The sequence below is a fragment of the Ammospiza nelsoni genome, chromosome 9, assembly GCF_027579445.1.
Source record: "Ammospiza nelsoni isolate bAmmNel1 chromosome 9, bAmmNel1.pri, whole genome shotgun sequence".
Lineage (NCBI taxonomy): Eukaryota > Metazoa > Chordata > Aves > Passeriformes > Passerellidae > Ammospiza > Ammospiza nelsoni.
This window is the reverse complement of record NC_080641.1, coordinates 3713417-3726277: the sequence shown is the minus strand read 5'-3', so window position 1 is coordinate 3726277 and position 12861 is coordinate 3713417. Positions and strand designations below refer to the sequence as shown.

At 55.6% G+C, this 12861-nt stretch overlaps 1 long non-coding RNA gene across 1 annotated transcript; it reads left to right on the top strand.

The window, feature by feature from the left end:
* The first annotated feature begins 10920 nt into the window (after positions 1–10920).
* On the top strand, positions 10921–12616 carry LOC132077259 (uncharacterized). The gene is made up of 5 exons (XR_009419026.1): positions 10921–11016; positions 11431–11466; positions 11592–11630; positions 12020–12088; positions 12481–12616. It is a non-coding gene; the product is annotated as an uncharacterized LOC132077259 (long non-coding RNA).
* The last annotated feature ends 245 nt before the right edge of the window (positions 12617–12861 follow it).

The following is a 12861-nucleotide window of genomic DNA, read 5'->3' as shown; positions in this document are numbered from 1 at the left end:
CCGCAGCACCAACAGCTGCTTGGGGCACTGGGACAGCTGAAGCAGGAGGCAGGAGAGCTGGGAGCAGCTGCCTCTGCTGCCAAAGCCCTGCCAAGCCCAGAGGTCTGCGTTGCCCAGCCCCACACTGCCAGCGTGCCTTCAGCCCCTGTCCCCTTCTCACCAGCAAGGGCTCCTGGCTGAGCACCACGAGGCCTCTGATTGCCAGGCACAGCCTGTCCCTGCACTGGCTGGGCAGGTGCCAGGATACCACCAGCAGGGCACTGGGACCATGTTTGCTCAGGTCCAGACACTCCAGGAGGTGAGTGTCAGGCACAGGAGGGCAGTGCCAGAGGAGTCAGCTGGCAGGAGCCCGGAGCTGCACAGGGCCAGGCCCAGGCAGCAGCACAGGGCATGGGCGGCGTGCCAGGCGGCTGCAGCTACGAGAGGCCAGAGAGCTGGGAGGCAGCTCAGCCAGGCAGCGCTGGCCATCAGGCTCACCACCACAAAGAAGGCCAGGGCAGGCAGATGCCAGCGGGGCTGCTTCCCGACGAGCAGGCTGAGCAGGTGTGAGGCCATGTGGGCACACAAGGGGCTCAAGCCACAGCGCATCTCCCTGCCAGGGGAAAAGGCACCAAGGCCCTGAGCCGGGCGGGCAGACCTCTCCCAGGCAGGGTCTCACAGAGGTCTGATCTTTCCCCAGCACTCTGCAAGGGCACATGGGCCCCTTGGGAGGCGGCTGCTGCTGGGCATCCTCCTCTCCCAGCCTTTCCCAGTCTGCTCGGCCCTCCCTCGCTGACAAGGCCCTCTCGCTTACAGCCCCGGGGACTGTGTGGGGCACTCTGGGCAGGGGGCACAAATGCTGGCGGTGGTGGCAGGAGTAGGGGATCCCCCCTGGCCAGCAGACCTGCTGCATAGTGCTGGGTGTCAGCACAGAGCAGGGTGCCCCAGAGCTGCTTGTGCTCCAGAGCCAGCAGATTATTTCCAAAGCCCAGTTGGGAGAGCAGAGTCCTCATGGTCTGCACTGCAAACCTGCGTGCCGAGCAAAGGCCAGGTCACTCTGGGAGCGCTGGCCCTGGCCGCGAGGGCGTGGGAAGGACAGGGCGACTGGCACCTGTGGGGGTGGCAGGGAAGGCCGTGCTCCTCCTGGCACGCTCTCCAGAATCTCCAGGTTTCAACGTCCCCTGGCATCTGTTCTGTGGTGGTGACAATTTGCAAGAACAGAGCCACAAACAGTTGGGGAGAATGAAGCAGAATGGCGCAGTGCCACTCGCACATGGGGGCAATCCTCCACAGCACCAAAGTTGCCTGCAAGAGACAAAGCAGCCCTTTGGCAAGACAAGCAGCACTTGCCTACCCCAAGGCAGTGATCAGTGCCGAGGTGTCCACGAGGCAGGGCCCGAGTGGAGACGCAGTGGGAGTATGCAGTCTGCTGCCCTTGAGCCTGCCCCTAGGCCAGCTCTCAGCCCAGGCTGGGGAGAGCAGGGAGAGCTGCTGGAGAGGTGACCGAGAGGGCGAGCAAAGGAAAGCTCCAGAAACTCACAGCCAGGGCAAGGACGGCCTCGTTGTCCCCACAGGAGAAGCTGCCGTAGGGTGGCTGCTCCTCCATGGCAGAGAGCAGCGCTGGAAGCACCTCCTGGGCGGACACTCCGGACATGTCCATGCCTCTCCACATCAGCGTGGTGGCTCTGTGGGACCAGAGCTGTGAGTCAGCACTGTGCCCCGTGCAGCTGCATGGGGCCGGGGGACAGAGCCCCGGTGCCCTGAGGGGCAGAGAGGGAGCATGGCAGAGCCTCAGGAAACAGAGGGGCCCGAGGCTCCCGCAGCTCTCTGCCTGTCTGGCAGAGCCTGCTGGACAGGGCATGGGGCCCTAGGAGCCAGTGAGCTCTTGAGGCACTTATGCTCCATACCTGTCAAACGTTGGGGCACAGCATAGGAGGCTCATCACCACTTGAGCAGGGTGTTCCTCTGTCAGGCTCAGAATCTCCATTTGCAGCCCGGCGTCCACGGTGACAGAGGACACCAGTCTCTGGAGAATGTCCCTGACCGTGGCTTACACCTGGAGGAGGCAGTGTGGGGAAGACTTGGAGTGCTGTCCAAGGGAGCAACTTGCCCAGCTTCCCCCAAGAATTGCTTGCCTTCCCAGCCACTGTGATGACCTCAAAGGCTGAGGGGGTCCAGCAGATGTAGCTTTAGGGGCCACATGATCCTGGGAGGCCTTCAGCCCTGGCCCCAGGCTGCTTACCTGCTGTGGAGAAGCAGCACCCTTCTGGAAAACCTCCAGAGTGGGTACAGGAGTCCCGGTCAGTGTGGGCATGGCCTGAGTGTCTAGCCTGCCCTGAGCCTAGGTGTGGATGGTGGCCATGCCCTCAGTCAGGGCCATGCCAGCCTTCGCCCTGCACTGGGCCCTGTCCTGCTCAGAGGCTGCTGCGAGCTCCGAGGATGCTGAGCTGGCAGCAGGCTCTGCCCGCAGGTGGCCGGGCCTGGAGTCGGGCTGGGCTGTGCCCTTGGTGCCAGTGCCGCCGGTCTTTGTGCGGCCAAGGCGCAGGAGCCTCCGCAGTGTCTGCAGCAGAAGGAAGGGCTGGAAGAGAGAGACGTTCCATGGCCTGCTCCAAGCACCGGTCTGGCCGAGCAGTGCCAGCAGGCCCGGCCCAGGTGGGGATGGCTGCAGGTACCTGCGCTGCTCTGCGGAAGAGGCCACGGCTGGATTCCTGCTCTTGAGTCCGGTCCTTGGCTGCATCTGGCAAAGAGCGAGTGCAGCCAGAGCTGAGAGGCTGTGGGAGAGGCTGGAGAACACAGGCCAGCCCTGCGCTTCCAGGAAGGGAGAGCCCCAGGATGCCCCAGGGGATGGAGCACGGCCATTGTGGGGTATCTGCCCAGCCTCTTTTCTGTCCTGTCCATGGGCATTTCCCCAGGGAATGGCATGGCATGGCATGGCATGGCATGGCATGGCATGGCATGGCATGGCATGGCATGGCATGGCATGGCATGGCATGGCATGGCATGGCATGGCATGGCATGGGGCCAAGTTGGCTGCAGGCTCCAGCCCTGCAGCCCAGCACTGCCACTCACCCTCCTGCGGTGGATTCAACGGCACCACCTCCTCAGTCTCCTGTGCTGGGGCAGCTCCAGGGCCTTCTTCCTCCTCCTCCTCCTCCAGCCAGAGCAGCTTGGGCACTCTCGGGGCTCTCTGCTCCATGGCTATGCAAATCACTGGACTTGGGCTGTGCCAGCACCAGGAAGTTTTCAGATCTGGGCACTGGCACTGCCAGCAAACACCAGATCTGGGTGGTGTCATTGCCAGCGACAGAAATCTGCCAGATTTGGGCTCTGCTGGCACCAGGAAATTTCCAAATCTGGGCACTGGCGTAGCAAACACAAGACGTGGGCGGTGCCAGAGCCAGTAGCAGAAAGTTGCCGGGTTTTGGATTTCTGTGCCAGGAAATTGCTGCGCTTGGGCTGTGCCAGAACAGGGCCGTTTCCAGATCTGGGCACTGGCAGTGCCCGCAAACACCAGTGAAACCTTCTGGTCCTCGTCTGGACTGGTGACCAGTGGTTTCCCTGAGAACTGGCTCTGGCCACTTTACAGACAGAGACTGCTTTCATCTGGTGCTCTGGAAACAGAACTTTAATGAAGGCAAACACAACAAACAGGACGGCATGCACGGTATGGAGAGTGAAGCAGAAAAAAGCATGGGTCCAGGGTCTAGCAGGGATATTTATACATTTATATATGGGGAGGGGTGTGGAAGTCCCTCCAAAAATCCTTCATTTTTGCCTCACAATTGTCATGATAAAAAACTGTTAAGCCAGCTGGGAAAGAAAGTCTCATGCTTATTCAGTGTGTTCACAGGTGGTGTTTGCAGAACATGCCATGCTGAACTCAAAGGGGCATGCTGCCCTTTTCTGAACAATGGCTCTCTACCTCCTGACTTGGCTGGACTGATCTCTGGGGTGGCTCCCCCCTCCAAGAGAAGACCCCTCTTGTCTGCCTTCAACCACTGTGACAGACAAACAGAGATGCGAATCCCCTCATCAAGGAACCAAGACAAGACAAGGAACCCCCCTGGCACCCCCATGGTACCTCTTTGGCACCCCCATGGCAACCTCCTTCCAGAGACTGGGACTGTACCCCTTCCCAACTTGGGGAGGGGGGGAAACCTGCCCAGAGTCAACGTACCTGCGAGCATTCGGCCATGAAAACAATGGAATAACCTCTCCCCCTCCTCCTGTTCCTATTCTTTTCCCCTCCATGGAAACCTAATTTCAGCCACCCTTCCCCCAACCAAGAACAGTATATTTGGGGTTCACTTTGACTGTTTGTTTAGATCTCCCCAAAGCGTGCACCAGCGAGTTTCGGCGGCGGGACCCTGAAGACATCACATTTTGGTAGCTATACCCCTTCCCTAACCAACTTTCCTCCCTTTTTCCCTTGTCCTACCCTTCTCTTCCCCAGATTCCCTAACCAAACGCATATTCAGCTGTGGTTATCATCAATAAAATTGCAATTTGTTGATTTGTTACTGCAAAACCCCTGTGCCTTTGTTGGTTATTTTTTGCACCAAAAAATCATCTGTCACCCGTTCATTTCGGGTGGACCTTCACAAGGGGTTAAGTTGGGATCTGAGGGAAAGATCCAAGAGGAAGGAAGGATTAAGAATACTACAATTTTTGCAGTAAAAAGTAACCAATGGTAGCAAAGAGAACTCAGAACTTGCCAGTGACAATCTGTATAACTGAACGAGGAGATCAAGGGTGGGAGCTCCTGCTCACCCCAACTAAAGAGGGTTTTCCCATGGCCTTAAGCTGAGGTCTTCCTCTTCTTTTAAACCAACCCCAGCACAGCAGATCTGGGTGGTGCCGGGTTTTGGCTTTCTTTGCAGAAAACCGCTGCATTTGGGTTTTGCTGGCACGAGGAAATTGCCAGATCTGGGCACTGGCAGTGCCAGCACACACCAGATCTGGGTGGGGAATGTGCAGGCACCAGAAAATTGCCAAATGTGAACTTTCCGTGTCAGCAAACTGCTGGAATTATGCTGTGCAGGCATCTGAAAAATTCCGGATGTGGGCACTGGCGGTGTCAGCAAACATGAGATCAGAGTAGTGTAGGCACCAGGTATTTGCCTGGTTTGGGCTTTCTTTGCCAGCAAATTACTGCACTTGGGCTGTGGTGGCACAGGGAAATATCCAGATCTGGGCATGGGCGGTGCCATCAAACACCAGGTCTGGGTGGTGACAGTCTTGGCACCAGGAAATTGCTGCCCTTTGTCTTCTTTTTCCAAAAAATTGGTGCACTTGGGCTGTGTTGGAACCAAGAAATGTCCAGATTGGGGTACGGGCAGTGGCAGCAAACACCAGATCTTGGCATTGCTGGTGCCGGCAGTGGGAAATTGCCAGATTTTGGCTTTCTTTACCAGAAAATTGCTGGACTTGGCTCTGCCAGAACAAGGGAATTTCCAGATCTGGGCACTGGTGGTGGCAGCAAGCACCAGATCATGGCAGTGCCAGACCCAGTAATGTTGGAAATGAATTTGTAGAGAATTTTTAAGGCTTGATAGAAGGTTTATATATTATGTATGCAACTGTCACGATCCATCCTTATGAACGGGTTTCGTGATGGTTCGTGGGTTGATCTCAGAGTGCAAAAAACACCGACACGGTACAGGGGGTTGCAATGATAATCAAAACAAATGTACCATTATTGAATAACCACAACAAAATGCATTGGGGAGGAATTGGGGAAAAGAGAAAAAGAGGGAGGAAGAGAAAGGAAGGTACAAAGCTACCAAACGTAGAACGGCGAAGTCCTTCAATGTCCAGCCAATGGAGTTCACCAGGTCACGTCTGGGGAGATCTCAGGGTTGCAGTTCATCCAAACTCTTATTATACTCCTTTTTTTGATGGGGGAAGGGGTAAAACTTGAAACTGAATCAAAGGTAGTCTATTGTATTTTGGGGGGAAAAAGTGGTATTTAGAGAAGGGTACACACAGTCCATGTTCTCAGCAGTGGGCAGGAGCCATTATCTTCTTGGTCCACTGCTCGCACCTGCAACATCCATCTTCCTTTGGTCAGCTTGCCTCCCCCACACACCTCCCCCAGGTTAGGGGCCCTCAGTCCCAGTCCTTGGAAAGAGTGTGGGGGGCCTTTTCACGTAGGGATTTCATGTCTCGGTCTTTGATGGAGAGGCTTCTTACGTCTCAGTCTGTCTGTCACGGCAGTCGTAAGGCAAGTGAGGGGTTTTCTGTGGGGACCACCCAAAACTCAGAAGTCCAGCCAGGTCGAGAGGTGGGACAACTTCCAAGGCTATTGTTGCACAAAGGCAAGGTGCCCCCTTCTTCCTTTCATTGGGTTCAGTGTAGCATACAGCAAACATACCTGTGAACAATAGCTTAGCAATACCGGGAGCTGTGCTCAGGTCTCGGGGCCCTTGGCATGTAACTTTCTCCAACAGGGCCAGAAACCTCAGACACGGGTCTTTTCTTCAGTGGTCCCCAATGACAACCGTGAGGCAGGTGAGAGAAACTTCGGACGGAGTCTCACACCTACATTATATGGATGATGTACAAATCTGTGCTTCCACCAAGTCTCACTTAGACGCAGCACTTTCCAAGAGTGTCGCAGCTGTCGAAAGCGCGGGGTTTCAGATAGCTCAGGAAAAAAATCCACCTATTGAGCCCATGGAAGCACCTCGGGTTTTTATTCACAGGAAGGACCATGGTGCCTCAAAGTCTATCCATCAACGAGCACGCCAACACATTAAGAGACATGCAACAGCTGTGTGGCGTCATCACGTGGATCTGACCTCTCCTGGGCCTCACCACAGAAGAACTGACACCGCTCTTCAACCTTCTACGAGGAGACGGCAACCTGGCTTCCCCACGCTCGTTAACACCAGAAGCCTGTGAAGCTTTGGAGAGAGTCACCAACGCCATCAAACACCACCAGGCACATTGGACAGACTGGTCCCTTCCCCTCAGCCTCGGTATTTTTGGTAAGTGCCCAAACTCCCATGCATTGCTCTTTCAGTGGGATGATACTGCAAAAAACCCACTCATCATCATCGAGTGGCTTTTTCTGCCGCACCAACCACATAAAACAGTTACACCCCACCAGAACTTGGAGCCAAACTTATTATTATAGGCCAACATCACCTCCGGACCCTCGCAGCTTGCGATCTGGTGTGCATTTACCTCTTTTATACTTTGGAACAATTGGATTCTCTATTACAAACAAATGAACACCCGCAAATTTCATTAGACAGCTATCCCAGAAAAATTTCCATTCATTATCCTGAACACAGACTTTGTAAAGATTCACTGCATTTGTCCCCAAAATCATATAAAAGTAAAACTCCACTCAAAAATGCTATCACAGAGTTCATTGACGGTTCAGGCAATTCTCACAAGTCAGTGTTCACTGGAGGGACCCGCACACTCAGAAGGAGGAGTCTGATATCCGGGTTGTTGAAGGTTCCCCCCAGACTGCAGAACTTACTGCAGCAGTGAGGGTGTTTTGAACATTCCAACAACCCTTCAATTTAATCACAGACTCTGCATTTGTCACCGGGAAAGCAGAGCAGGCAGAGCATGCTCTGCTCAAGAAAGTCCAAAATAAAAAATTATACACCTTGCTCTCTGAATTAATTTGGTTCATCTCCCACAGAGAGCAACCTTATCACATCCTGCACATCCGGTCGCACACAGAGCTGCCAAGATACATCACTGAGGGCAACCGGAGAGCAGACTTGTTAGCATTGGCAACAAGTGTCACCCACATTTCCCCTGCTGCACCTCATGTCTTTCAACAGGCTTGTCTAAGCCATGCATTCTTCCATAAGAATGCTCCAGCTTTAGTACGTCAGTTTAAGATTTCCAGAGACCAAGCCAAGGCAATTGTCTCCACCCACCCCAATTGCCAATCCCTCGCCCTCCCTTCCATAGGGACAAAATGAAGAAAATTACAATGACAACTAACTTGACCATTCATGTTTCTATCAGTGCTCGACCAGTCGATAACTGATTCACTTGAGGACCAGATGGCCACTCCCAGGACACCCCAAAATACCTTAACAGCTGCTGCCACCATCATTGTTTCCATCTTTCTACCATGGGTTGCAGCTGCGAAGGCCCTCGGTGAGCTTTTTCACCTGGAGTGCTGGCTTAGTAAGCAGACTAACGCTACGTCCGCTGCCTTATCAGACCTTCTAGCGGACGAGGAAACCACCAGACATGCCACCCTTCAGAACAGAGCAGCCATCGCCTTCCTGCTGCTCTCCCATGGCCATGGTTGTGAAGATTTCAAAGGGCTTTGTTGTTTTAACCTGCCATCGAAAAGCACATTGATCCAGGCCAACATCAAACCAATGCAAGAGCAAATGAAGACTCTTCTTACTGAAAAAAAGTTGTGGACATGATGGACAAAAAGCTCATGCAGTGGAGTGTTCCTGTGGGGGTGGCCCCCATTCTTAAAAGTTTATTGTGGGTCCTTCTTATAGTTGTTATCGTTTCAGCAGCACTGATGTGTTTTAAGAAAACAATTGACAAAACACTGGGAAATGTTTATTTAATAAATAAAAAAGAGGGAGATGTTGGAGACTGCCATGGAGAAGAGGAACCTGGAATGCCATGGGAGGACACCACTGTTTAAGTTAAGGTGAGAGACTGCCACAATTCCCCATGGTTCTTTGCTTGTTAATGTTAATGTGCTGTTGTCAATCGACTGCTGTTCGTCCCCCAGTTCCAGAAAGTTCTGTACTCCCCGTTCCTCCATTGGCTTTCCCTTAGAGACCCCTCCCACTCTGCTCCCCCATTGGTGTGTCCTGTGTCACCCCACCTTAACTCCACCCCTGGCTCCCTTCCCCATTGGATAATTTGTACCCTGACCCCTCCTGCCTTCCTCCAGTAATATACCCTGGCCCCAGCCCTGCTCCTGGCTCTTCGCCTCTGGTTCCCTTCGACACATGTTGTGTTCCTGTTTGTTCCTGTTTCCCTCTTCACCCTCACTTCACTGGACCCTTGGATTTTCCCTTAATAAACCCGGCTGGATCTGCTATGTGAGGAGTCCTCTCGTCCCTCTGGTGAGGCTTTGATTGCACCATCCGGGCTCAGGGTCTGCTGGGCTGGGGGAGTTGTCAAGGCAGCCCCAAGTGGAGACGCTTTCGGTGCTGCAGGCACCTGACAGCACCTGCCTGGGGAAGCTGCTCTGGCCACCCGCAGCAACCAATTCCTTTTCCCAAGCAACGCTCCCAGCGTCCTCATCCAAAGCCCAGAGAGAGAGGGAGCAGCTGCCCTCAGCCCTGTCCTTTACCGCATCCCAATTCTCATGGAATGTCCCCCCTCGGAAAGAAACTCCCAGAGAAGAGAAGTGTGACCAAATACCCTCCTCCCCTGAGCTTGATCACTTCTTTTGTTTCTTAAGGATCCAGTCCACCAGAGCAGTGGTATTACACTGACAGCTGGGACACCAGCAGGGGATCACCCCACACTGCCCAGTGTGCGCCAGGCTCAACAAGGTCTGCTTCCCCCCTGATTCCACCAGGCCTCTTCCCTTGGCTGTGGTTTTGCTGGATAGTGGGTCAGGACAGTGAGAATCTCCTTCATCCATTCATTCACTATTTAGGGTCCTGCAGACACTTCCTCAGTTTCCCTCAAAGGTGACCTTAGCCTCAATTTCTTTCCAAGGTGTCACAGCTCTTGTCCATCTGGTCAAGAATCCCCTAGGAGGACACTCTGATCTCTCCTCCAAGGGCACAAAGCAGCAAAACCCGCAAGGAAAATCTTCCCCCTTGGGCCCTGCGCCTCCTTGGGTGAGCTCCAGAGCAAACAGTCAGGGCAGTGGCCTGAATTGTTTTTCCACCTGAGTCATAACACTTCTCTGATGGATCCACATTGTGCCTGGGGAAAGAGATGTGCAGAATCCTTCACTAATGCCCTGGAATGTCAAACAGGAATCATGGCTTTGGACAGCTCTCAGGAACCACTTCACTGTGGATTTTCCTTCTGGAAAGCCCAAGATGTCAGAACCTCCTCCTGGTGCCTCAGGGCTTGGGTAAACAGGGCTTGTCAGAGATGCTGGCAGGGCACCAACACCCCTCCTCCTCACAGAGCACCTCTGTTACCCCAGTTAGTTCCGAGTGGCTGCCTGGGGACAGGTGCCCACTTCCCCATGTCCCTGGGATGGGCACATCCTGGTCAGGGCCAGTGCTGGCCTGGGCCCAGAGCCAGGGCCATGACCCAGGTGCTCTGGGAGGGCTCCGTGGCTGCAGGTGTGACAGGATGAGGGGCAGGGCAGGGCATATTCCCCTCTGGACAGTGCTCTGGGCATGGAGCTTGGTCGGGTTTGGCATCTGCGGGGAAAGGGATATCGAGTTGTGTGGATGTGGGAATTGTCACTGCTGAGCCATTCCCCAGCCCTCAGCCTTGTCTTCAGGTGATCAGCATTGCCCAGTGCTCCCCAGTGTCTGCGGTGTCTGAGATGCCAATCAGCCACCTGATCACACGTCCCTTGTTCCCCTTGTTCTCCCACAATGTTGGGTTTGGGGCCGGGCTCCGCTCTGGGGTGTCCCACAGGGAAAGCTCTGGGAGGGGAGGGGCAGCAGGAGATGGGGGATCTGGCACTGGGGGCTGTTGGAGGATGGATTGTGTTGGACTGGGGATTGTCCTCACAGGGTCCCCAGGTGCCTTTGGCTCCCTGGCTGCCCCCCTTAGCCCCAAGGTGCCTGGGCCCTTCCAGGGGCAGCTGCCCCGTGCAGGAAGCTGGAGGGATGCCGGGCAAGAGGGCTGGAACCGTGCCACAGGTGGGTGGGATGGACTCTGTGCCAGGGCTAGGCTTGTGGCCAGGGCTGGGGACTGTGCCAAGCCGGGCTTTGGCCTGGGGGCTGGCAGGGAGGGTGCAGGGAGGACTCCCGGCAGGGATAAAGGTGCTCCTCACCTGCTGCAGCCTCAGGCAGTGCTGCCCAGTGCCAGAGGAAGATGAAGGTGGCTGTGCTCAGCGTGGCCCTGCTCTTCACCATCCTGCTGTGCCCGCCAGCACAGGCCAAGGTGAGGCACCAGCCAAACACTGTTGCCACATCCTGCCCTCTCTGGCCTCCCATCCCACCCTTTTGGTCCCTCCTCTGTGTCCCATTCAGGGTCCCCAGCTGCCCTCCCACTGTCCCCACCCATCCTCGTTCTTCTGTCCCCACCAAGCCCCTCCCTTGCATTCCCATGTCCCTACACCTCAATTCCTTTCTCCTACCCTGTACCTCACACCCTTCTCCTTCCACACCCACAGCCCTGTCCCCTGGGCCCTCAATTGACCCCAGATCAGTGTCTCTGGGTCTCCCCCCACCTCAAACAGATCTCCTTGGAAGCCCTGAATTCCCATCCCTCTGCCTGCGCCCTGCTCCCTGCACCTGTGTGTCACTCCAGCCCCACAAGTTCCAGTCCGGACCCAGCCTTTGTTCTCCTTTCCAGGCACTCCTGGAAGGAACCCAAGATGATCTGCGGGAGGTGAGTGGGCTGCTGGCATTGGAGGGCATCCCCTCAGTGAACTGGGGGGCAGTGGTGTCCCCTCCATCCCTTGCTGGCACCGGGGACATCCCAGTGACCAGCAAGGTCTCCTGGTCTCTCTGCAGTTGGATTTAGACAATGTTGTGGTCCTGGAGACGCCTCTGGTGGGTACCACGAGTTCTGCCGGTGTCAGACCCTCCCCTTGCATGGCCACCACAGCCCAGGCCATCCCAGTCTGTCCCAGCACAGCCCAGTGCACCCCTCCTGACAGCCCAGACAATGCCCTGCCCCAGGGCTCCTCCCCAGGGAATCCTTTGCCCAGGGCCCTGCTGCATTCCATCCCTGTCACCCCAGGACCCCCTGGATGAGCCAGGGCACACCCCTGCCCCAGCTGTGGCTCATGGCCAGGAGCCCAGTGCTTCTGGGCAGCAGCACAGCGGCTCCTGCACCCCACTGCTGCCACAGCCCCTTCCCCAAGGCCCCCCTGCTCTCCCCTGCCTCCCAGTGCAGCCCGGTGCCCCCAGTGTGTCTCTAATGCTGCCTTTGTCCCCAGCCCCCTGTGGCTGAAGAGCTGCAGGCTCTCCTGCGGCAGAAGCGCCTGGCTGCCGCTCTCCATGGATAGGTGAGCAGCACTTGGTGCTCCTTTGGCTCCCACATGATCCTGTGCGGACCCTGGGTGTCCTGGGTGGGCAGAGTTTGGGGCCAGCAGAGGGACAGAAAGGAGCTTTCACTGATTGTTTCTTGGGGGTGCTGCTCCAAGCAGACCCCAAGTCTTTCCTTGCACTTGGGCAGCTCTGGGAACCCCACAGTCCCCCTGGGGGCATTTCTTAGGCCAGTTTTGGAGCATCCCAGGGCTTAGGGGGTCTGGGAACCCTGTGGATCTGAGGGGCCAAATCCTGTCCTGGGTTTATCCAGACGTCAATTCTTTTCACCCTCCAGAAACAGGGGTGGGCACACGGCCCCTCACCTGTCCCAGGGGATACAGGGGATCACATTTTGGGCTCTCTGTCTTAGGAACTGTTGGTGAAAACCATGTCCTGTCCCCCTCCAGTTGCATGAGGAGATGATCACTTCTGGAGAAATCACCTGATCCCCTGTGAGCCCTGGGCCTTTTTCCTCAAATGAGAAATAAACCCTTTCAGCAAAGCTACACTCTGTGTTTGTGTGTCTGTGTCCATGTGTGTGTCCCAAAGGAAATTTCCCTAAATCTCAAAGAGGCAAGTTTCCCCCAGAGGTGTTTCTTGTCCCTGTGTCCATCTGCATATCCTGTCACTCTGTCACTGTCACCTCCACACATCTCTGACCCCGCTGGCACCTCCCAGGTTGGCGCTGAACTCCTCCCTCCTGCTCCCCACCCCCAGCAGTGACCATGGCAGGGAGCTCAGACCAGGAGCA